Source organism: Pyxicephalus adspersus, chromosome 9 (genome assembly GCF_032062135.1).
Source record: "Pyxicephalus adspersus chromosome 9, UCB_Pads_2.0, whole genome shotgun sequence".
In the NCBI taxonomy this organism is placed as follows: domain Eukaryota; kingdom Metazoa; phylum Chordata; class Amphibia; order Anura; family Pyxicephalidae; genus Pyxicephalus; species Pyxicephalus adspersus.
Window position 1 is genome coordinate 1375171 of NC_092866.1, and position 26865 is coordinate 1402035.

The window sequence follows — 26865 nt, forward strand, 5'->3', positions numbered from 1 at the left end:
GCCCTCTGCTTCTAGCGGACTTCATATTCCCCAATATTTATAAATCTAGCTCCAGTTAGGGGTGGGGTCTGTGTGAAGTTACTGTCCCAGGATGTGTCCCCCATTGTAATCGTAGCTGAAATATTGGGGACTTGGCATTCGAGTTGAATTTGTAGTAAGACTCCTTCTTCCCTGGGGGTATTATTTTATGTGTTGAACTCCTCCCCAAAAGAGGGAAAGGATTCCCCGCATTCTTTTTCACGTTCCTAGTGCACAGTTGACCTGCAGGGTTGAGCAGTGTACATACAAGTATGCCGAGGAAGCCTTTTATCCATAAAACAACAGAAAACACTGTCCTCCTCCTGGAAGAATGTACACAATCACACGTGCAACTGTATAGAAATGATGAATTTTGCTGGACATAACTGAGTCAGACATCAGGAGCAGCATATCAATAAAACAATTGGTGGATTGTTTATTTTTTATATGAATCTTTCCTTGTGCCCCTTTTAAAAAGTGATATTTAATATTAGGAATGCCAGTATTATACAGGTGTCCAAAGCACACTAAGCTCTTCTCTGGAGCATAACCCCATAAAGATTATAGTTAACCACTTTATACTTGTAATCTTATCCTGAGGCATCAATCCTCATTGGTTTACACCGATTAGCACTCATTTAGAATACTTTCAGCTTAAACACACTCTAGCAGCTCTGAAGACCCTGATAGGGATCAGCACTTCTCCATCAAAATGCCATTTTCAGCCTAGAAAGCAGAAACAGTACACATTATGCCATTTACTGAATTATTATCTTACTAGTCTGAGTTTAGTCTGTATTTTTACTATGTTTGCCCAAAACTGCTTTCTTTTCAGAAGCACTTTAAGAGATTCCTTGATTTAAAATGAGTGTTGTATTTCTTTAATTGATAATTATGTTACCCTGCAGTATTCTTGCTTTTCTAGTAACAATTTCCCACAGAGTGCACCTTTGTATTTTTTTCAGTGGTGTATATGTGTGTTATATTGCTAAATGTAGACAGTGGTCAGATGTCACCATGACCAAGGAATTTATTTTAGTCTCTATTGTTCGATGCTGTTACTGAAACCGGAATGACAAACAAGAAAATAACACTCTTAGCAGCTAGATCTCTGTCAATGATTCCATGTCATTTGTACAAACTGTAGATATGGTGTTTTAAAGAACTAGAAGCCCCAGCATGCCTCAGTATACTGTACAACTGTAGGTTTTTCAGTGATTTCTGGCTTAGAAGATCCTTCTAGCTCCTGCTGTTTCTCTGTCGGTACATTGCCCTGGTAATGAATAGGTTAATTGCACAGTGATTTACAATAGGTATTGAAGCTTACCTCTACACTGATGGACGTCTCAGGAACCTCCCTGCTTTCACACTTTGGCCAGAGACGGTGTCTTTGTTTGAAAAATGAATTCAATAATATCCTATTGGAAATGAAGGCATGGAAAAAATGTAGCTGAAAGCATGAGTTCAGGGCTGGAGTGACATTCTCCCCAGAGATCCGGCTGTTCACACACCTGGGTTGCTGGTATACAGAGCTACAAGGGACCCTGCAGTGTCTGCTAGTGACATCATTTCATTAGCATGCTTCATTTAGATCCCTTGCAGGGTCTGTCATTGACTTTGAAGACTTTTCCAATTAAGTCAGACATTCACTCTTGGACGGTGCAGCGCAAGCTGCTGTAACAGATGGAACATCATGGAATTCAACCTTGCCATGAGTCCCAGTGCTGGCTCCAAACTTACAATGTAAACGCCAAAAATGGACAATTTTTTAATTATTATTTAAAGTGACCAAAGCTTTTGACTTTCTGTATATTTTAAGATATGTTGCTTCACTTTTGCCTTATGGCTTCAGAACAATATGATATTAAAATGAAGCTACATTTAATTAACTCATTTAATAAACTAATTAAAAAACCTGGGCATTTCGAACTGAGCATATGAGACAAATGATGCATATGCAAGGCTAGCTTAATCTAAAATTCTGATCAGTAGAATTCTAATTATAGGCGGATGAGGTTGGGCCCATACATTAACTTTTTCTGAAGTAGGTAAAACTTTGCTGTTCCTAAGCCTTTCTAGTGGACAGGAAGGGACAGGGTCCAACCCGAAACTGGGAAATGGGTAACACGTACAAGGAGTGGTCTCTTTGTTGCCCGCATCCAAATGGAACAGCAATGGGACAGCAGCAGCTGGGGTAGCAACAATTAAAGAATATTTTAACCAAAACTCAAGTACAGAATGCTTAGAACCTCTGATGCCTTGTAAGACAGTTGTCACTGAAAGACTCTAGTCTTACTATTTTTTTTCCATAACCACAGATACCTCCAGCAAGGTGTAAACTATGTATGAATGTTTCACTTCCACAAAATCTATATGTTTGTTTCTTCTTTATAGCACGGCTAATGTTGTACTTTCAGTGGCTCCGGATATATAAGCTGTGGCATTTTTGTACCCTTATAGTCTGTGAATGAAGGAAGTGTAAAAATAACAATTGTGCAGCCTTGAATGAGATCTGCAGCTTTCAGGTTCAAGGCTGTTGGAAGTACAGTGGCAGCTGTACTTTAAACAGGAAATAAACCTATCAATTGCACATTAGTAGGAAGCAATTCACAAAACATTTACACCTCATTGAGATAACTTTTGTTTATGCATCTTTTTTTTAATGAAAACAGAACCTGGCGTTCAGCTACAATCCATCCCTACATCATCCAAAACAAAGAATGACTATGTAAATCTCTTTCAGTACATTCACCGTACACTGTCAGCATTTGGCATCCCCCCCAGCACCTGTTCTATATAAGTACGCCACTTTTAATTAGTGCAGAATGATTCTGTGAAATTACATTTATTCTCCAAAGTAGGCCTGGCATGCCACACTCTTGGAACGGTCTGTTATAGCCCTTCACTGGCTTGAACCTGGCTGCAGAATGAGTACTGTGTGGTTCCAATAGTTGTATTCTGTGTTCTATAGAATTAAATACACTGCAATGTGTTAGACTGAAGATGATGATCTGTCAGATGAGCTCATCTAGCTCTAAGGGTATACATATACATGAAGTATGCGGGGAAGAGTAACATCATTGGGAAATGCAATAAAGTTGTCATGAACATGTACTTCTGGACTCTCCCGGGAGTTTTGCCTGTGTTGTGTTCTCCAGGCAACTGGCTCAGCTCAGTAACTGTAAAGAAACAATGTAGAAACTCAAAACTTCTTTACTGTTCTATGGGCTGAGTGTTAAATAAGTCACACATTTGTGGCAGACTTGAATTGGCATTTATCAGTGAAGGAAAAATCATAATACAGAGAACTCAGAAAAATGTCTGATCTGGTGTCCATCTGTACTGAAAAGAAATAACGTGCCAGCTTTATTCTGTAATCCGCAAGACTTTACTGAGCATGTGTACCATGGGGCATTCCGTGTAAAGGGGGCAGTTTACCTGAAGATTGCACTGTCAGGGCAGCATGATCAGCACAATGAAAGCATAACTTTTGTTCACAGAATAATTCTGGTTGGACAATTACTTTTCTTGTGGATTTATTTCACTTTTATAATAAGGAACTTTATTATAAGAATTGAATTTGCTAGAATTTTTGTTTGGAAAGCTATGCTGGACAGATGGGTTTTGCAGATTTTGTATTTGTACTGTTAACACTATCTTTTTTTAAATTGAATTAGAACTTTCTTATTATATATCTTTTAGGGTGCTCTGGCCACACCACTTAACATTTTTTAATAAAGATAGTATTTAGGCTAGGCACATACTGGCTTCTAGGTAGGTAGATATCAGTACATGAGATATTCCTATTGCCAGTTACAGAACAAAGTGAAGGTATAACATCCAAAAAGTATTTTACCTTCTTTTTCTTTTTTTATTGGTGTGTCAGCATGCCACTGCTGTATATTTGGCTTCTTTTACCTGCAGCAAGTGGTAGACTTACCTGAGTAAATCAGACGTTCTTCCAGGCACAGTGTACAGCTACAAAAAGGATACTGCTGACTGCTTGTGGAAACACATATGGGCTCCAAAACTTTTTTTTAATTATTATTTTAAAAAATAGTAATGTCAAATTCCTGGATAGATATGATCCAGACCAGAAAACACACACCTCTTTGCCTGTTAGATTGGAGACATATGGAGACCAGAAAGTTCTCCATTTATTTAAAAAAAAAAGTGTCCGACGTCAAAAACTGTGACTGTAAATATGGAATGCGAAAACAAAATACTCTCTTATACTTTTTATCACTGTTAGGTTTGCTCATTCTCATTAGAGCTCATTCCAACAGTAGAAAGTTTGAAACTTAATATGAAATAAATAATATAATGATATTTTGATGAGGTCAGTAGAGGACGATGGAGGAACTCATTTGTTTAGGCAAGTGTACCATTTATCAACTTTCAAGAACTGTTTAAAGACCAGCTTGATTAGTCATTATCTTTAAAGATATGATGGCACTTGTATTTCTTTTTCGCAGCTTGAAAGCTGCTGGCTGCTCAGAAACCCAGGTGCTCTGTACATGTAAGTTTCAATTTTTTTTCTAATTTCTTAATGTATTAGTTCATTGAGAATATAACTGCAAAATGAGCAGAGGGTAAAATTACTGGGCCCATGGGGTGAGAGCTAAAACTGGTCCGCTCCTAAACTTCCCTGTGTTTAACAAATGGTGTTCAGACTTGAAATGAAAAGTGTTTATCTAACCTCAACCAGTTGTTGACTTTTGATGGCTGCATAATATGTTTGTGTACTTTGTAAAAATGTTTCCTAGACAGACCGTATGTGCTTGTAAATGCCCATATGCAATGCTGAACCACTATGACTGTTAGAGCTAAAATCCAGTTAATGAATTGGGTGAGGTCAGTCAGGCTGAGGAGAAATAACTAGATATACAGAATGTCCTTAAGCTGGGAAATTACCCACACTCTTACTCGCTGCAGCTTCTAATCCAAGTAATTAATTACATAGAGGAGAGAAGCCTTTAAGAATCACCTCAGGCTTTTGGTTGACCCTGGCGTTGGCTCAACTGCTCTCCCAACCGCTTCTTTTCGGCTGGTGGCAGTGAAGATCCTGGAAGTGTCAGGTCACTTTTAACTGCGTGGTTTCTTCTCTAACAAAAAAATGAACTACAACCGCAAACAGTGCCCAACCCAGAAATTTTTGTAGAAGATATTGTAGGCGGGTGGAAGCCCCTGAGTTGTAACCCAACTCATCAGTAACCACCCAAAAACAGCCGGGTCGTAGCTGAAAAGTGCTGGGTGCTGCGCCCGGCTAAAAGGGGCTGGGGAGAACACTGACCGCAAAGCAAGGTGTGCAAATATGTTAACCTTCACTGCAGTTTGCGTACCGTCAATTTGTTATGTACCTGACAGCTGCTGTGTGGTTTTCCACTGCAATTGTTACTCTGCAAGACTAAAATGAAAGGCTGGAGTTCAGTGCTTAACAATAATTTGCTTAAAGCATATCTGTTGTTGTTTTTTTTTTTAGTTTAAATTGTTTAATTGCACATATTAAAATAACTGACCTCAACTAAAATAGTTTTTCATTATTCAAGCTTCTATTGACTTCTGTACGCTGAAGCTGAACATGCAAATTGTTTGCTTTTGCTCTAACACAATTGTGTTTGAGTTGTCGGATGGTGTAATTAGATGAAAAAGTGCAGTATGAATTGGAGACTATTAAGAACAGCATTGTGTTGTACAAGAAGGACAAAAACTGACTGACTGACTTACTGAAGTTTGGAGACGAGTCCTAAGATGCAACACTGGGCAAAAAATACATATCTAAGTATATAGTTTTTGGGGGTTTTTTTGCATCTACCAGCTGAATCTACAGTAACACAGTTATGTTACCTGTTGATAATCCTAGTATCTGTATTAATATACCTAATCCTGGACATGTGGAGTGTTTTTACAACAATTAAATTATCCTGCTATTTAGTTCATCTGTTGATCAAAGATAGTCTCTTACTTACTTTGTTTATTTTGACTTTACTTATGTGTTGCATGTTAGAATATTATGAATGTGTTGAGTTGACAACTCAACTTGAAATGTCAGAAGGAAGTTCCTCTTTTTCACAAATGGTTGAAAGGTGAAGTGGCCGGTGGACCTATTCTATTCTGCGGAGACATTCTTTGTTTTTGTAATAACAAATCATGGAATTTTTAGGCTTCTTGTATTCAAGGATACATATTTTCTTGGACTTCCATATGTGTGTCTGTGTGTGTATATATATATATATATATATATATATATATATATATATATATATATATATATAATAACAATGGCTGGTTCCGAAGGGTAAATTCGCTACATCTGTAACATATTTTGAGAGTTTGAGGTGAATTGTTCTGAACTAGTGCAGTGTTTCTATATTTCCAGCTATAAAACCAAGATCCCAATGGTGTATTCTTACAGACATCTTCGTGTTTAATTTTCCTACACTGGGTGTGTACTTTCTGTGTTTTTCTAACACAATTGGACTTTTGGGATTTTGACACAAGATCCAGTTCGCATTATCGGCACAATCAAACAGGTGATGCTAAAAAGACCTTGAACAAGACTGAACTGCAAGCCAAAACCTTATCTGATTATGTTTGGATTTGTTTATTTCCTGTATTGTAACACAGAGCAGAAGAGAGCAATGAATCTTATAAATACGTATAAAAATCAAAATACATGTATCCTGTTAAACAATAAAAGAAAAGGCTGAAGTTTTGCTCATTGCAGACAATGAACTCTGAGCCATCCCAAAACATTGGCATAGAGCTATGACAAGTTGTGATTAGCAGCATAAAACAATGGGCTAACTCTCTGCACTCCAAAATAACACATATGTGATGTTCTATATGTTTTTTACTTGTGGGAAAAAGGCAGAATATGCAGACTACATCTCAAATTTTTTTTGGAAGGTGTGGTTTAGTATATACATTTATGGCACCCATGACTCCATCCATATAAAGTGTTATAAACTAAAAGTTATGATTATAAAGCATTTCACATGTGGGAGCCTAAAAGTCATATATGCATGCCAACAAAGTTGTTGTACTTAAAGTAGATCAACAAACAAATGTAATAATTACGTAGATTTATTTGTCTGGGTCTTTTTTTTTTGTGTTGTGTTTTTTTTTCCATGCACTGCTTGGAAAAAAAATTGTGTTACAAAAAGATTTATCACTTTATTAGAAATTTAATGGGAAGTGATAATTAAATTGCAAGTATAGCCTAACTTATTTGGCTGCTTTAAGTGGAGTGAGGCAATGATAGAATCCATGATATGTTTGCTTACAGAAAAGCACACATGGAGTTTACCCACTTAAATAAACATTAGATAGGAAATGTCTGCTATCTCAAAACTCTCAATATATATACTTATTTTCACAAAGGTCAGACAAAGAAATGATACAAACCCAACACACTTTAAAGTTAATTTGCCCCCTTCATCAGGGCTGGTGATTGGGAATAAATAGAAGATAATGTTTGTCTTATCAGTGGATGGAATCATTGGGTAAGAACCTGTTCAAATGAACATTGTGTTGTATATGTAGCAGGTTTCTCAGCCACTAAAGGGTTTCAACCATCTACTGACAAGTTTGTCTCTTTTCCTTTTAACTCTTCCAGGCATTATTTTATTTTTCCAACAAGTTGGCTCATAGTATGGTCCAACCTAAACAGCTTCATTTCAGTTATATTGGCTTTCAGTAAAGGTTAAGCTTGATTTGTTAGGAATCAAATTATTTTTCTTGCTGTACACAGTATTCTTAGAATGTTTCTCCTGCACCAAAGTTCAAAGGCATCAATGGCTTCCCTACTGTCCTTTTGGGGGGGTTTGGGCTTTGTTAGTGTTCTGAGTACTATTCTAGTTATACTTTTAGCCAATCTTTAAATTCCTGTTGTTAATGTGACTCCACCTGCATTTACCTTATGCTTGTGTTACCACTGCTTTAAAGCTTCCATCCCTGACCCTTGACTTTTCACAGACGGCATTCTTACCATATGATTTGTCACTGATTTCTTTTTAGCAGTCAACAGTGGGTGCACTTGAGGGCTATGACCTACAAAGCCAAAGATTCTAGCAACTTTTTGTGGTTGTGTTTTTTTCCCTACAATATCAGTTATCGCTATATAGCTGGTATAAAATGCCAATTATCCACCCTAATTCTTACAGTAAAGCTGCAGGTATTCACTTTAGATGCACTTCATTTTTAAAGAAAATAAACTTACAATTCAGTAAGTTTCTTACCAAGTCAATTATTTGGCTATTATTATTGGCAACTGTTTAGAAAATCTTGTTATAGCACAGGGGTCGGCAAACTTTCATGGCCACTAGGTCATTTCAGGGGTGGGCGGGAGCACACTAGGCCAAACTCAAGTCCCACCCTAATGGCTTCACCCACCACCAGGGAATGCCCCCTGAAGTAGAATCCCTCTTCTATGTAAGCATTGCGGAGAAGAGAAATTTCCCTGCAGGGAACTTTCCCTATTTACCGTGGTGGCGGACGTATCAACGCTGGCCACGGTAAATAGGGAAGCAATAGCAAGGAGGCGGCACCGGAGCTCCAGAGGCTCCGGCTCCTGTAGTTCCTATTGCCAGGGGGCGTTTGACCGGACGATCGAAGGGCTAGGCCGTATCTAGCCTAAAGGCCGGAGTTTGCCGACTCCTGTTATAGCATCGCATTTCCTTCCATTTGATCTCCATGAGGTGCTTTTTGCTATAACCTATTACTACAGTGTTTTCCCCATCCCAATCAACCAAGAAGTTATTAAAAAGTACATAAAGATCTGTGCTGCAAGACCTGCTATTTGGCTAATTACAGCCATCATGTGCTAGCTTGTCTAGAAGGCAGCCCACACCCAGCTCAGTGGTTCAACAATGGAGAGAGTCTGCTTTCAGGGTGAACCCTACAGCTAGGAGCATATTAAAAAAAACAAAGGAGAATTGTAACACATAGTTTCCACTCTGCATAAGTAAAGCACTATTAATCAACAGATCTGGCAAATGATGATGGGACAAATGGATATCATTCCTCACCCCATTTAGAGTTTTACTTCGCTTTCACTCACATGTCGGATATTTGCCAAAAGAACAGGAAACCCAAAACCAGCATAATCTTTATTCCTAATCTGTCTATTTTTAGTCTGGAGAAAAGTGGCAGCTTGGGGTTTTTTTGTATCCAGAGGGAAATCCTGGTGACGAGTGCCCGGGACTGCTCTGGCAGCGCACATTTCAGACTTTCAGGTTTAATTGGGCAGGAGATTTAAAGGCAGGCATGTCTGCACAAAACATGAAAGAGATAAGACCAAAATAAGGGTGCTGAACCAGAAAAAATTTCATTCGGTTATTTCTGGAGATATTCTGGGATTAAAATAGAAATGACAGAAAATTGCATACTTCATAAATGAAAGAGTTTCAGATAAAGTCATTACAATTTTGGTGCATTCCAGACAGAAACATGGACCACTTCTCCCAGACAGGTTTGAGAGAGGCAACAGGTTTGTTTTTGTGTGTGGGGCCGGTTCTGGACTGGCAGTTCCAAGGAGCCAATCAGTGGTTTTCATTGCTGATAATCTGATGATCAGTGAATGTCTGCATAAAGGTGAATAAAGTGTATGTGTTGCCATATTTTTAATATTACAGGTTTAGGAGGGCAAGAATTGGAAATTCTGTTGGGTTTTATTGGTATTTTTGGGGTTTTATTGGGGAGATTTCTTCTTTCTGTTTTTTTGGCCAACCATTTCAAAAGAATGAAAGTAAGAGAAAACCTGTAACAGAAGGAATTAAAAAGGCGGGGGTTTTAGCCTTTCCCAACTAAAAATACAAACATTTCTTTGCTGTGGTTGGTTGGTTTCCTATTATTTAATGTCTGGGATAAGTTAGGTGTTTCATCTAGAAGCCAATTAGTTTGTTATTATTAGTTTCCTCATCTTATCGTCATGTTTTGGGTTTTCATTGTTTTTAGTATGGTTTCTGGTTTCTTTACAAATGCCATAAGCCTCTTAAATTGGCCAAGCTGTCTGGTTTGACATGAATTCGAATAATAAAGGAAGGGAAGGTGTAAGTATTAAAGCACATAGTCCTCTGAACAATGATTGCAATGCTGAAAATACACAATCCAGATTTATTCTATCACATCCAAGCAGTTTATTAATGATTTGGTGTTTTTGGGTCTGTTTACATAGACCGTAAATATATTGACTAAGCAGATCCCCTATCTGTAGTGATTTGTTTCACTTTTTCTGGTAATTAGTTTTAGATACATTTTTTAAATGTGAAATAATAAAAATGATACAGTGTTATAATTGTCCATTGCACAATAAGTTTTTAGCAACCTGAATAAAGCTGAGTAGTATCTGGAATGTCCATTACCAAAGTTTAGTGCCATGTAAATGCCGAATGATTTATTAACCTATTTACTAATGGGAATTTTTACTCTCCTTTTTCCTTCTGAGGTTCACTTAACTTATGAGGGTTAACGGATTGGTGTGATGACAGACTGAGAGGTACTGGGAGCTAATGCTGAGCTGTACAACTGATTGCACCGAGATATCAATTCCTTTTGTTTTTATGTTCTTTTCTCTGAATAATATTTTATTTATCAAATATAAAGTATTTATTTAAAAAAGATGTAAGTTAAAAGATATTAAATAAGATTGAAATGCACGCAAGGAAGCTAGGCCAAAAAAAAAAAATGGACTGTAGTAACATTGTGGAATAGTCTTCTTAAAGCGAACCCCTTTAACCCAATGTCTTTTGAGTTGTTCTTGGTGCAGTATGTGAATTTGTAATGCTGAGAGGTCACAGGAAGGTTTATTGGGATAATGTAATCAGTGGCGGGGAGCCAGTACACTTCTATCCTCAATGAGGCTGCTACAAACACTAGGTTTCCTTATGGCCCAGGGCTACAATTTTTCCATTTCGTGAATATCTACTTCTCAGGTCAATGTTTATAAGCACACCTGCTCAAGTTTCTCCAAGCCGGGGGCTTCCAAGCAACTTGCCCCAGCATGTATTCAATACATGTCTCAACTCACTACATGGTGTAAGTCAAGGTAAGACTGTTATTTCATGCGCTGCGCTGGATGGCCAAGGGGCACTTGCAGGCCTTTCTTGATATCATGCATCATTCACAATTTACTTAGGTCATGGGGAATATTTTACCCTCGGCTTGAGGTTGGTGTTTTTCTGACACGTACATGAACTCTTGGCAGTTCACTTTGAGGAGAGGGTTTTATGGATTATTATTTATGACAGAGATAAGCACTCGTCATAATTACACATCCAACTCCAGTGTTGTATGAATGCTCAGTACATGTTTCTTTGCACCTTTATGGGCTATAGGACAAATATTGTTTAGACTAGTGTTGATGTCCTTATAATGGAAAACATGATTGTTACATACTTTTGTGTTGCTGGGTAGATCTGTGAGCAGAAAGGTCTTCTAAGCTCTGTTTTCACTATTATCTTTATTAGCTGCCAGAAAAATGGATTGTAACAAGTATATGAACCCTTATAATACCATTGGAAGTATCTTTTCCTATCAGTTTACCTGCAAAGACTACTTGTGAATCCTTAAATATATCTTGTGGGTGAATAACTTCCCACTCTCTCTTCCTCAACTGAGTCTGTTTTCTCCTATAAATCAGCTTGTTTTATGTAGAAGAGGAGATGGAAATGTACTCCGTGACAGCACGGCTGCTTCAATATCCATTATGGTAAATTAGTGTTTCCACAAGGTCTACCAGTTGCAAAAAAGGTATAAAGCTAAAATGGGAAATGATTGGAGAGGGGATGTTGCTGAGGCAGCCTGAAACTAGTAGTGGACATTCGTCTTATTTGGTGAGCAGCCACAAGCGTCAATATATCAATCTTCTGATGTGCTCCTGTAGGAAAGATGACGAGGTTAGCTTATGTGAATATACTTTGGTTGAACCTTTGTTGTGTGTGTTTTTTTTTTTTTTTTTTTTTTAATGTAAATTGGGAAATTTCTAATAACTTCCTTTCATGGTAACTGGAGGTCAAACAAATGGGAAGTAAGCGGAATGCTGATCACACAACACTTTTTTTTTCTGTTTACTCAGAACCTTTTTCCATGGGTTTGTGTCTAGTTAGGGTCCCTGATATTGGTTTAACTTACAGAATGGCTTCCATCAGTCTGCAATATTAGTGGTTATACCTTATAAAGCCAACAAACATGCCCTTCAGATGAATGACCAGACTGTTTTATTTCCTGCCTGGTGTTTCTAGGAACTTTCAAACTACCTAGAAGATGTGACTATGAACCCATGTGAAGCACAGATGCTCTGAATTGCTAGCATATAGATCTCCCCATATAATTTCCTGAATCAAAATAAGACTCAGACCATAAACAATTGTCTTCCACTGCTTCAGACAGATCAAGGGCTCACAGGAAACCTCATAATCATTCTTTGATACAGACTTCACGGCAAATTGCCTGTTATTTTTCCGTCTCGTGTTTCAGAATGCTAACTAACTTAGATAAATATAGCAAAAATGCAAGAAACAGCTGCCCGGATGTTGCATCTCTCGCTGTCCTTTTTGCTGCGAGAAATGCCACCCAACCGTGAGTTTCCATAAGTTGTCACGCGTATGCCTCGGACCTTTATTTAAATAATAGCTCAGTTCCTGGGGATATGTTGTATAATGTGTTCATGGTATAGATTAGACACATGTCAAGGTGAATCTGCTGTTGAGATTCAAATCTTTCTGACATATTAAAAGATCTGTCAAGGAAATCTGTCTTTTCAACATTGAAAGAGTTTAACGTCGAAGAGACGTTGATGTTAATTTATCACCACTTTAATATCGTCCTTTAATATGACAGAACAATGTTTTCAGTGAGGGCAGCTTAAAACCACTGACTGGTTCATCAGAGTTCAATTGGTGTCCATGATTTTCAGATTCATCAAAGGCATCTTTCTATAATTTGTAATATGTAATGGTACATCTTGGGGCAAAATGGTAGGATTTAGAAATGTACAAGGCTTTACTACATGGCATTTGATATGTGCCCAATGGGTAATATTACCCTAAACTAAAGAGAGTAAAAATGTTATCAAAGTGTAAACTTTTGTAAAAGTTTACAAAATTTAGTTTTAAATGGGCAGTAATTCTGCTCCTGCCACAATGGGGAGATTTCCCCTAGTATTTTGTGTCTCTGCCCCTCCCACAATGGGGAGATTTCACCGGAGTATCTTGTGTTTCTGCTCCTCCCATGCAGAAAATATCTAACATATATAATCTATAAATGTGTATATATACAGAAACTTTTTCTGGGGGAGAGTTTGTTTTTTATCTAGCTAGACACACATATCTAGCAAAAAGCTCTGTAAACTTCCTGAAAATTCTTAGATGTATTCCTGATAGCTTTAGTTGCCAATACTGTCAATAAGTGCAGTAGATGACTGGCCGGCAGGGGCCAGGATATGTCTCATTTTATCCATTCCTATTTCTAGCAGCTATTTTCTACATTAATGTCGTCCCTCTCACACATCACTGATCATCATTCCAGCTTTTAGGCCCCAAGCCCTGATATGATCATTTGATTAGACTGGAATCTCTGACAGACTGCACTAGGCTTCCAAATGCTTTTGTATGTTAGTCTGGATAGACATGACATTGATATGGTGACAGCATGCCTGTTCTTTCAACAAGACTTTTTTCTTTTTAAATACAAATATATATTTTTATGTAAGGTAGTAGTAGTGGCATCACTTTCTGTCATATCACAAGGCTGTGCACACTTACAAAGTGTTTATGCACAAAGAAAGTTTAGCTTGAATTGTAACATAACTTTATAAGATATGATATGCATTTTGCAGCCATCTGAAGTCAAGTGTGTAAAAGAAAGACCCCCAGTACTCAGCTGCTTGCTTACTGTTGATTTATCAGTAGATTTGTGGTAGAGCTATGAAGGTGATCTGTGTGGTGGTATTGCAAGCTGGTTATTTATTTTACTATGTAATCATCATTAGTAACATGGGCCATCTTCATTAGAATGACAAGACATTGCATTCCTCTGTCAGTCACACCTTACTCTTCTGTTAGTGAATTCTGCCTGCTTCTAGGTATTCACAAACTCTTTGAAAGGATTGTAGATAAAATGTTATAGATTCTATGAAAACTGCCTGCAGCCCTCATCATTAAATCATGCACTGCAGAAATAATGTCAACAAGGCTTTACTGAAATAGCAGAAGGTTTTATGTGGTGTAGCAAATATTCATGTACATACATTAACGTGAATCCAATTGGGGTCTTTAATAAATATTTGTGTTGCCAGTGACAGGTATTTTAAAAGCTGCTAGTTCCTTGCTGGTTCATTTAGGACTCTCATCATACTTGTTCAGGGTCAGGAACACCGGAAAGAAAAGGCAAAAGATTGAACACCAGAAAGACTAAATTCTGACAGTGGACAGTGTTTTTACATATGACAGGTTCACTTTTTGGTTTTATTTTTAAATAAAGAAGTACAAATACCAATGGTATTGTTTTCATCGATGGACTTTTGCCCCCCACCCCCTCCAGTAGTCATTTGTTTGAAATTAATGTCTGTGGAACAGCCAGTGAATTGGTCATTTTAATGTTAAAGCATACGTAAATGCAGAATTTTCACTTTACATAAAAGGGTAGACAACCCTGTAAGGTAAAAATGCTGTTGTTCTTGGGCATGCGCAGAAGGAGCCTTTTCGTGGGGAAAACTTTTTTTCCCAATCTCATGCATGCCCAGTGAGATCGGCAAATCTTTTTTCATCCTACATCACCCAATCTCGTGCCTGGGTCGGGTGACGTAAGATGAAGAACCCAGAAGAAGAGATGAAGATGGTGGCGTCTGGAGCACTGGCTCCAGGACGGATGCCGGGACAACGCTGAACCAGATACAAGACATCCCCGGAGGGGTCGGACTGCCCAGGGAGATTGAAGGTAAGTGAATTTTTTTTTTTTGGGGCAGTTTTTAGTTTAGTTCCTCTTTAAAGTCTGTCTTTCCCAACTTTTTAACATGAGAGAATGCTTGAAACAAACTATATACTGTCAAATTGCTTTACTGACCTGGAAACCTTTTGCTTTATGCTAACTACAAAAATCAATCAATCTGTGATGGGTGTAGGATATCGCCTGAAAATTCACTACAGGACCCAAGAATTATATTAATGAGCTGAGGAGAAGGCATCACTTGGATCTTAGATCACTACGCTGGAATGCTCTTCCTCCTACGTTCTGTTATATCCCAGGGGTATAACAGTTTGGCAAATAACTTATCACAATTAAAGTACACAAGATTCAAGTAATCCCTGCTCTGGAGATATACAGTTACTCCGCTCAGCTATAAGCCAGCAGGGGTCCTAGAGGAAATGAGGAGGTGGTTTGACTCACAGTACAAAGTGTTATTGTTGAAGAGCTCTTGTGTTGAACTGGGGAAGCTATTAAGTGTTGCCCCTGGGGAAGAACCCTTTATTATTGCTTATGAAGGTTCATAAATGGCATTTGTTTTGAAATGAGCAAAGTGTTAATGTCTATTACCATAAATGTTTACTTTCATAAATTAAAGTTATTACCAAAACTAACCCAACGACTTTCAAAACTTTTTATATAAAGTAATATTTTAGGCTCACAGGAAGATAGTAACAAACGCCATTCTACCTAACATAAATTGAACCATTACCATTAATTTGTTCCAGGATTTAGTTCTTCTGATTGTCTTCACCATAATTAGTAAAATCATTAGGGTTGAAGCAGCACAGGAATCAAATAAACTCATTCTATAATAGTGTGCAGTATGTAGTATTCCAAAGCACCAAATTACTTTGTATCTTTCATTGTTTAACTGTTACACCAATCAACTGCAACCCATATTATCTCCTTGGTTGTTGTGCATGTTTGATGATTACATATCTTTGTTCTTTTTTTATTTAGGAATCCTGGTATGATATAAGCAGAAGACGTCTGTCCTAAATGAGGTAGGATATGTGATCTGACTATAAAGAGTTTCCTTGTCTACAGAAACAACCTAACTTCCGAGTCTATTCAACTAAAGAGATGTCTACAAGGTTTAGGGGTGTCAATGTTTAAAAGCTGACATTGGGAAGAAAATAATGAGGTGATAAAATAGGTTGCCTTGGAAACAGACAGGAGAGTTTTTTTTTTAATATTTCATCAGTCACTGGATGATCTGCTAATTCCCTGCTCTGTAACTTTAAAGCGTATTTCCATCCTTCTTCACATTTCTTTTAAAGAATTTACATTTTGAAGACAAAGCAGTAGAAGTCTGATTTGCAAATGGTGTTAATGACCCGTCTAGTTATTCTGTCTGCATTGGAATGATGCATCCCCTGATAAGTGTGAAATATTCACATTTGGTATTTTCCATTAAGGGGTGTTAGAGTATTTGTGAACATTTGAGTATTTTCTATACTAGCAGTATTTGCAAGCAGTCCAAAGGCATAAATTGGAACCACTTGTCACTGCCTATGCTAGCATTTTTTTCCCCACGTGGATGCAAGAAAAAAAAAATCATGTACCACTGCTGGGATTTTTCTGCTGCTTGCAAATGCTTGCACAGGGGTTTGCAAACAACTAAAAAGACCTAGCAGTGGCAACCCATAACGGCTTTGGTCACCTAGCAGTTCAAAATAGATGCCTGGGAGCAAGAAATGCTGCAATTAAAATATTGCTGAATATGCCCTTTCTGAGCTTTGTAGCTGCAGTTACTGTGAAGCAATTCACTCTCTTAACAGAGAATATGTAACAATGATTTGGCAGCCTGACAGCCCTCTAAAGAAAAGAAATTGCAAGTTTTTTTAAGCAGATTGGAAACCAACTACAACTCCACTTTATAGTCTCTTATGTGATCCTTGCAGAATAGTTACTCTACCTGAAGATTCAAAGCTTCTAGCTTGTTTTAAAGCTAATTTACAGCTTGTTAGGGTTATTTAAATACATCAATATCCATACCCTGGTTCTAGTTTACTGTATGGGTCAAGTTGGCAAATATTTGTCAAGATAAAGTGTCTCTCTCAGAGAGTGACTTCATATGTCATACAGAATGTACAGAACACACTGCTTAGATTAACCCAGGACCTGTAGTAACTTTAGCATTTTTCGGATTTCAGGTTATGAACCCATTTTATCACAACAAATTAGTTTCTTAATATTCTGAAAATGCAATTACCCCCTTCACCTGTTTGACTTCTGGAGCATTAAACTTCATCTTTAGTTAATATCGCGGATTTCTAAATATAGAAGCACTAGATGATCCCAGTGATATAAAACATGGTTAGAGACACATCTGGTTTATGCCAGTAAGCATTTCATCATAGGTGACTCAAATAATAGCGAGTTGCAGACAGATGAGTAGGTCTCAGTCGGAGCTCCCTCTACCTGTGTCTGGACAAGACGTGGCTGTCAGTCACTTCAGCCTTCCTTTTCTCTGTCTAATGTAGTTTACATTTAAATGGCAAGATATATAGCATCTGAATTAAAGCTGGTACACACATTCAGACTTTTTGGCTTCAGATTGATCTGTTCCAATAAACTGATCAGTGAAAAAAATTTTCAACTTTTGGTTACAACTGATTTTGAGCTCCTCCTTCATATAGAAAAAAGTCCTCTAAACATTCAAGAGCATTGCCCGACCTTGTATATTTTTAATACACAAGATTTATACAGGTATTAGATTCTTATACAGACACCTAATATCTGGAATGTTCAGACATACTCTAATTAGGTAAGGCAGTGTTGACTATTAGCCCAAACAAATGTCCCAACAGTTACAGATAATTTCAGTGAAATTGGTCGGGCATTGGAGAACAATGGAAGGTAGAGAGGGGTGCTAAAGTTATTAACCAATATTGAGTGCATTGTAAATTTTGTGATATTTTTACACAATTACAAAGGTAAACTAAAGCTAATATAAGAATATTACAGATTCTTTATGAAATTATACTTTTACAGCCTTTGAAGCTGTTAAAATATGTTAAAAGAATATGTAAACTACAACAGTTAACTTATTTCATTGTTTTTACATTTTTTCCCATTTTTCTCTGAGGAATACAGCACACCTTCCTCCTGAGAGTTAAAGAAAGGTAGAGGTGTTCTGTAGTCCTAAATCACCCCCAGTGTGCTCCCCATTAATACAATACAGGTAGCCCCTGGGTTACATATTAGCTAGGGACTGTAGGTCTGTTCTTAAGTTGAATGTATCTAGGAGTCGTCTTTATTTTGGAAGTCCTTACCTCGGGGACTACCTGTACAATAATTTAGCATTGCCAACTTAGCACAAGAATAGTGTTACTGGCAGGATCGCTGGGTGAAAGTAGGGGAAAAAGGCAACTAATGCAGCGGCTACATCTAAGAACTGCGACACTATATTTCATTGTAGTTCTATGGTTAGGATATCCTGTAATAAGGCAGGCAGAAGCGTAGAATTTTTAGTAACTTGTATAGTATATTGCATAGTCACAGAGGCCTATAAATTCAGTTTATCTTCTGTGATCCTTGTAAGAACTAATATCACCTTATTTATTTATTACCTTTTAGCATATTCATTGTGTGACCACTTTCTTCCCTTTCTATTTTTAGTGTTCAGCTTCATAAATGGTAATTTCTTCTCAACACACTGAATTCTTCAATATATATATATATATAATATATATATATATATATATATATATATATATATATATATATATATATATATATATACTGGGGCTTTTCTTTCCTCAAGAGCATCATAAAACAATAATGGCAGTAGCAGGAATACACAAACTAATGAGAGTGTCAAGAGCTCTTATGTGTCAAGTCTGTCCAGCTTGAAAAACATTTAGATCCCCTTCTCACGAACACAGTTTACAAGGTACTATTCCTAATAAAGTTCCACACTTCCAGTTTGCACATCTGTCAGTGATGGGATCATCACTTAGTTTTTGTAGACCTCTAGGTATCTTTGATTTGTTTATCTATGCTCAAGTGTGTCTTTCCGTATCCCTGAAAATATTTTTTTATGCTTACAAATATTACGATGATGTACTGTGCATTTTGGTGTACTGTGTACTAATAGCTTTTTCAAGCCATTTGTGTTGTGGATGGCTGCTGATCTTTTGCTTTTAGAATGTTTAGGTTTGCTTTTTATAGACATACATATCTTTCATACACCAAGGTTTATTAAATTGTCATTTCAGGTAAATGGACAAACTAAAGTGGATTTTTTTTTTTAAACTGTATATTGTTGTTTTTGAGAAAAGTATTTCTTTATAGGTGCGCAGTCAGCTTACCCTAACACGGATAACATTGGTTCATTAGTGGAGACCTAGAGCCGTCACTCACATTTGGGTCTCAAACTGTGTGTTCGTAGCTGTAAAAGAGGAGCCTAGGCTTACAGGGAACTATTCCATGGACCATAGATGTAAAGGAACAAACTGAATGTATAATGGGGGAAAAGTACACATCTAAGCTGCTGGAGAGTAGGCAGCAATATGCTTCTGCTCTACAAGGCAAAACCACCTTTTCCATAGTGTTCTATGTAGCCTCTTTGTGATATACTGTATATTTCAGTCCTTTTTGGACCTGTTTTTGAGAATGTTCTCTGGGATATCAGTGATTTCTCTTTGCACATTCAGGTTTATGTAAGTCATTGGTAATTCCTAAAGCCACCTGTATATGACAGTGTAAAACGTTTAGTGGGCTCCTCAATCCCTCAATTGTAGGAATGGACACGAGGGCCGAGTCTTTCAGATGCCAGCTAATTATTAAGATCAGACTAACTCTTCCTGTCATCACCTTACCTAGGATGACCGCTGATTTGTATCAGTTTCAGAGGTGAATCACCTTCACATTCTTTCCACATGGCTTTTATTCTGGCTCCACTCTGCCCTGGGGTTCATTTTCCAGTCAGAGCGGAGAATAACTCTATTAAACCAATAAAACAATCACATAATGTGGACCTGACCAAGAGAAATTTGAAGTAGACCATCAATGCACCATCCTTATAAAAGTGTTAGTCATAGTCAGAGTTAATGTTCATAAAAAAAGCATATAGTCAATGGAGGTGAATCTTCTGATCTTCACTCTTGTCCCAAGTCACTTTTTAAAGTATGAAAGCCAGAGGCAGCCAAGTAGTCATCATTTTCTGAAGGTCATTAAAGACAACTACACATTTTAAATTCATTAATCTTCTATTCTGGTCAGTCCCGATGAAGGGGAGTCAGATATAAAAATATAGTTACCAGTCCCATTTTGTTTTAGGAACTATTTGGTTATTAAAAATAATTAAAAACCAGATTCCGTGAAACATGCGATCCAAACTCATTGTTTGAATTAGGTGACTTGCTTTCTAGAAAATTCTTAGTATATACTTCTTTCTTTATGTTGTCCAAACTGCTTTTTGAAGTTGCCAAGCTAAACCTCTATAGAACAATAAACATAATAAAAGAATTACATTTTATGCATGTCAGCTGCAGTACAATGATTTGTGCCATATGATCTTTTGAAATGGTTTTATTTGAACAGTGTTTGTGAGTAAATTCCAATAAGACAGGATAGCGGGTTGTTTATAACTGAGATCTGTGATACATTCTCATCAAGTAAACTGTTCTCGTCAGTTATAGCTGTCTAGTATAAACCTCGGCAACCTACATGTTACAAGATGGTGAGAAACTAAAAGTACCAGCAACCATGTGGAGTGCTGTAGAATGGATCACATCAGCGAAAAAAGAAGTACCTGCACAGCATGTTACAACACATCTTGTTTACCAAGATGGCCACTGGAGAAAGTCCGCTGTGGATTGGTTAGTGGGACAAGGACTTTCTTAGCTGATAAGAGAAGTGCCCCATTCAACTAATGGTCAGTGGACGAATGCCCCTCATATAGTTTTCTAGAACAATAATGTAAGTACATGACAAAGAGTAGCCTGTAATGAACCTTATACAATAGGTTCATACCCAATCACAACAAAAGATGATCCAGTGATCCTGCTATACATACTGCAAACCATGCACCTTATCTGAGTGTATTTCTACTAGAAGAGGGTAGGCACTAAACCCATGTGGCACCAAGATGTCATTGTCTTTGTTAAGCACAAGTTGCTTTTGTAAGTAGTTCCATAACACTGGGGGTTAAATAGGAATTAATATTCTTTTTGTCTCAATGTCTAGACCAGGGGTGTCAAACTCTGGCCCGTGGGCCAAATCAGGCCCTCAAGGTCATTTTTGTTGGCCCTCCAAAGAATTCTGAACATAAACTACATCTGGCCCTCCCGCGTTACCACCTCACATCATCATTTTCAATACATGCAATACATAGACATTATTCCTGTACACCCATCATGTGACTCAAAGCCTAGGCAATGATGGTGCCTGACTACCAGGGGCATTGTGTTTGTTTCAATCCATTAGAGACTGCATAGTGTAATATTTAGTGTCAGATAAACTTGTGATGTGAGAGGATGAATAACACACAGGCTGCATAGATAGATAGAAATTAGTCTTTTCAACCCTGAAGTGTGTAGAGGGGTTTGTTTTTGTTAGTTATGAATGAAGTAGTAAACTTCCTCAATGTTTTTCAATAAATTTTAGGTTTGGCCCCCGACTTGGTCTAAGTTTTTAATTTTGTCCCTCTGTGTATTTAAGTTTGACACCCCTGGTCTGGACATAGCTTTATGGTTACATATGGCCCAGTAGATTCTTCCATAAATGAAATGAGAGTATACCATACGTAACTTAAATCACATAACAGAGGAACACAGCTTCCAAGGAGCAGATTTCCTAGAAAAATTTTGTTTATAAATTGGTGATTTCTGGTACCAAGAAAAATCCATTATGCTGATATCTGCAATTTCTCAACAATAATTCTTTTTAGAAGCAACATGCACAGTGGCAGAGGTGCATAGCTGGCTTGTTACCCACACATCACAACAATTTATATAGTTTTCCTGATATGTATCTACTTTAGATTAGTACAGGATGGCTCCATGGCTGAGTCAGGGGTATAGCAAACGTTTTAAAACTTTGCAACACGGTTCTATTAGTCTCTCAGGGACTCTATATCTGGATTTCATAGATCGATGATTTAAAAAGCAGGTCCTTTTTTGTGTACTTTTCCAACATTCCTCAGGCCTATCACCACCAGCATTGGGACCCTCCAATCGTCTTCCTCTTTCTAGGAAAATGTCTAGAATTGCCGGCTAGAGCCTCCTCATTACAATAAAAAATCTGCAAATTACCTGATATAAAGTATAATATTTGTATATCCTTAGCCAGGAATTTTCAGTTTAAATCTGTTAACCTGTGCCTTTTTCATTTCTGACACAAACTATCTTGGGACATCTGATTGAGATGTTTAAACAAAGGATAATGTTTCATTTCTGCTTCCAAGAGACTAAATTGCCTCCTTCATCTTGTGCCTCTTGTTTTATAGAAGGAACTATTTTGATATGTGTATAAAATCTAATGCCTTTCATGTTTAGATCTTTTCTTTGGAGATTGTTTCTTCATATTAGAGTAACAGAACACTATATGCTGACCTCTCTTTATCCATTTGAAGGATGTTATATGGGATTTGAAGAAAGATGTTTATCAGTTAATGGATTGCTTTGATGGTTCATTTCTATATACAGAAAGCACAATGGCTTACATAAGAAAAAAATCATGGAGAATTAATATTTTACCATGACAATACCAATTAATTTATTAGAGTAGTTACTAGTAAAGTTACTATAAATGAATATTTGAGAAAGCACAGTGTGAAATAAAGCCCTTTCTTCTAAAAGGTGTTATTGTTGGCTTTTTTGACAACAGAATTACATGTAGGGGTGAGGGAAATGAAGGATAGACTATTGCTACTAATGATTTGTGTCCAGGTCAGTTTAGCAGAAGGGACAGGAACATAGACTGTTTTTTAATTGGATTCTGTTAGGCCATCCATGTACAACTTATTTTGGTCAACTTTCCTTGTTCGTCGGCGTCGTTGGTCAGTCGTGCACTTTTTTTTGTTAAGATTATCGGCCGATCGCTCATCAATTCTTTTCAACGTTTGCATGTGTGTACGTAGCCTTAGTTTATTAGTGTTATGAACTGGCAAAATTAGATTTTTGAGATGTGCAGATAGATCTTGGTTCACCTCAAATTCTGGAAATAAATGAACTACTGTGCAAAAGCATTGGAATAACATCATTCTGGCCTGGACACTTAACATATCTGAAGATCCGACCCCTAGAAAAGGGATGATTGATGTCAGTATTGGGATAGATTGAGGAGTGATGAGTTTAGTTCCACTTTAAAAAAAATTTTTAATTGGTCTGCTGTTATCATATATATATATTAATAAACTATCATTAATAATTTTACATTTTTAATTTATAAAGGTAAAAGGTTGGTTATGTAAGGTGGATTGTATTAAATTGGATATAAAACAAGTATAGAAGAATAAGCTGTATTATTGTTTTTTGAAAAAAAAAAATGTTTTCAAAGCTAGCAATTAGACAAACATACTTTTTATCAGTAATTTTCCTGAATCTGAGTTCTTTGTGAACCATGACTGATAGTTCACATTTTGTGAAGATTGATGAATAAGTTTCATTGACACCAATTTCAACTAATGTCATTTCTAACTCAAAGCTCCTTCTGAGATGTTACTGGTGGACAAATACTGATGAATTAGGTTTTAAGCTTTAGATTAGTGATAGATTAGATATAGGGCCTATGTATTTCTGATAGATTTTTTTTTCATGATTAGTTATGTACTGCTATTTCTATTGAGTGTTAATGTGGACTTTGTTCAGTGAGTGAGAATTGTAGGCATACCCAGCAAATGGGGAAGTACTAAGTAGAAAGATAATAGGTACTTTTCGGGATCATTAGAGTATAGATTCCACATAAAGTAGACATTTCTTGTGAATAATCTGGAACATCTGAGCGTTGAGTTTACACCTTCCGTTAGATTGGCGTGGCAGAGAGCCAGACAGTCAATGTGATGTCAGAGCACGCTATTATCTTAGCAGCTTATTATTTCTGGGCTGTGCTGAAAAGGTAGCATCCATCCTGCTATTAATGCATCAATCTGCAGAGTTTCTATCAGCGCCAAGCTTGGCGTCTGTCTTCAAAGCATATTTGTGTCCCTAGCACTGCTGCTCCTGGCCTCATTGCAGACAACCACATTTGCATGATCATCTGTTTCAGAGAAAACGGGGCACTGCTGAAACAGATTGTAAGTTCACTGCCCGGTCGCAGTTCTGCTGTCAATAAAGCATTTGTGGACAGTATAAAATAGATTTTAGGTCAAGGCAAACCTCTCTATCGAAACATTGTTCCTTTTACAAAAAAAAAACCAGTCAAACTGTAAAAGATAATTTTGCAAAGTAGTAAATGATCCATTGGTTCCATTTGTTCATGCCATTTTTCACCAAGTTTAGCTTAAAGCAGAACCCATAAAGCAGCGTTTCTCAACCTTTTTACCATAGTGGAACCCCTCAAATAATTTTCAGGTTTTAAGGAACCTCTGCCATAATTACTATATGCACAGCTCACATTATATTAGTGTGGTAGTCAGCGGGATAAATGACTCTTACAATGCTAGCCGTTGGAAAGCATGTTCCCTCACGGATGGCCAAGGGATCAGTTACAAGTCACAAAATTGATGTGTCAGCACCTGCAGTACAGTGACTCATGACTGATAACACAAATACCAAGATATTGGTCACTGATACCAAATGCCCCCCCTCATATCACAACTTTGGACTCATCATCATATCACAACTTTGGAAGATGGCTCCAAACCTCTGGCTTCATAGTTTGGCAAAGGGTTATGGAAAGCATAAGAGTAGCTGAATGAACAACATTTTAATGTACCTCCACCATTTACATTCTTTCAAGCATTGCACAGCACAGATATGGTTCACATCTGTGCACAGTGTTGCTAAAGACTGAGATTCAAATAACAATGTGTATAGAATAGCATGTGACCCAAAGGCCCATTAACACACATGTCCTTTAATTAATTATAAATGCATTAAAATTGTACGTAAATGTGCATCATGATGCATGTGAAAGCTTAATATTACATATTATGCAATTTCCTTTTAAAAGTTTTACAACAGATTGCTATGCCATTCAAAGTTTGCTTGGCCCCCAAGATCCACCACAGTCTCTAGCATTCACTACTGTTCTTGTCTAATCTAATTTCAGTTACTGCTGTAGTGATTTGGCACAGATTCAAAGCTTAGTTACAGGCTGAGGCAGACATTTCTTTAGAAATGTAAGTGGGGATTAGAATTTGAAGGTGTTTCATAGAGATGATTTCTCTCCTATATAAGTGTACTTGGAATTAGGAGTCAAAAGAATAATTTTGAAGTATATTCTATGCAGGAGAGCAGCATCTACCTAAGACTTTGCCGCTATTCCCTGGATTGTCAGCAGTAATCGTTAACACTCTCACACAGGGTGCTCAACCACAAATACGTAAGAGGACAATAAACGTGAAGCAGCATGCAGTGCACAGCTCTTCCTGGAAAGAGCCTTGCACATTAATAGAAACAGCTTGATTTCTTCCACAATTAATGCCTTCTCTTCCTCTGAGCAAAACAACATCAAACAGCTTTGATAAATACTCCCCTCTCCACCATCAACCAGCTGCAAGATATTAGATCACTCCAAAGGACTCTCCTGCTATCAGTATATTTGTTAACTCCTACAGACCCAGAAGAAGCCAGAAAACCTTACCACACTTCCTGCACACGTGAGGGTGCAGTGGGGGGTTAAAGTTCCTGTGATACCTTCCCAAATAGATCTTTGTGTAAAAATGAGCCAAATGGTGGGTAAAGTGGGACACATTCACAGGGTGCCTTATCATTTATGTAATACATGATATATTTCATTCTGTTCTGTTAGAAGTTGTGAACTGTGTAAGATCTTAAGGAAACCTGTTTTGAGATACTCCTTTTTTTTTGCTGATCTTTCTATTAAAATGTTCAATGTCTTCCTGTATAAATCACAAAAAAACTCAATTATTTTCATTTTAAAAGATTCTTAAACATAAAACTGTGAATTGCCATTTTTTCACGACTCACAATTTCAGATCAATTTATATTATACATATTACTGTGCATGCTCTAAAGACGTATTAAAACATTTCCTCATACTTATACCTTTTTAAGACTTTAGTGGCAGTAGTTTGTGTCTCTGCCCTTCCTACAATGGGGAGATTTCTCCCAGTAGTTTGTGTCGCTGCCCCTCCCACAATAGGGAGATTTCCCCCAGTAGTTTGTGTCTCTGCCCCTCCCACAATGAGGAGATTTCCCCCAGTAGTTTGTGTCTCTGCCCCTCCCACAATGAGGAGATTTCCCCCAGTAGTTTGTGTCTCTGCCCTTCCCACAATGGGGAGATTTCCCCCAGTAGTTTGTGTCTCTGCCCTTCCCACAATGGGGAGATTTCCCCCAGTAGTTTGTGTCGCTGCCCCTCCCACAATAGGGAGATTTCCCCCAGTAGTTTGTCGCTGCCCCTCCCACAATAGGGAGATTTCCACCCAGTAGTTTGTGTCTCCACCCCCGCCACAAAGGAGAGATTTCCCTTAGTAGTTTGTGTCTGCTCCTCCCACAATGGCGAGATTTCCCCCAGTAGTTTGTATCTCTGCCCCTCCCACAATGGGGAGATTTCCACCCAGTAGTTTGTGTCTCTCCTCCTCTCACAATGGGGAGATTTCCCTCAGTAGTTTGTGTCTCTGCACCTCCCACAATGGGGAGATTTCCCCCAGTAGTTTGTGTCTGTGTCTTTGCCCCTCCCACAATGGGGAGATTTCGACAGAGTAGTTTGTGTCTCTGCTCCTCCCACAATGGGGAGATTTCCCCC

The 26865-nt window shown here is 37.7% G+C and overlaps 1 protein-coding gene and 1 long non-coding RNA gene across 3 annotated transcripts in view; one reads left to right on the forward strand and one right to left on the reverse strand.

Annotated features, from left to right (window-relative positions):
• LOC140337607 (uncharacterized) overlaps positions 1 to 16008 on the forward strand; it is a 69377-nt gene extending 53369 nt beyond the window's left edge. The window contains exon 3 of the long non-coding RNA XR_011922102.1: positions 15946 to 16008. This is a non-coding gene — a long non-coding RNA (uncharacterized lncRNA). The remainder of the gene's footprint in view (positions 1 to 15945) is intronic.
• ZNF469 (zinc finger protein 469) overlaps positions 1 to 26865 on the reverse strand; it is a 232239-nt gene that overhangs the window by 78260 nt on the left and 127114 nt on the right. The window lies entirely within an intron of this gene.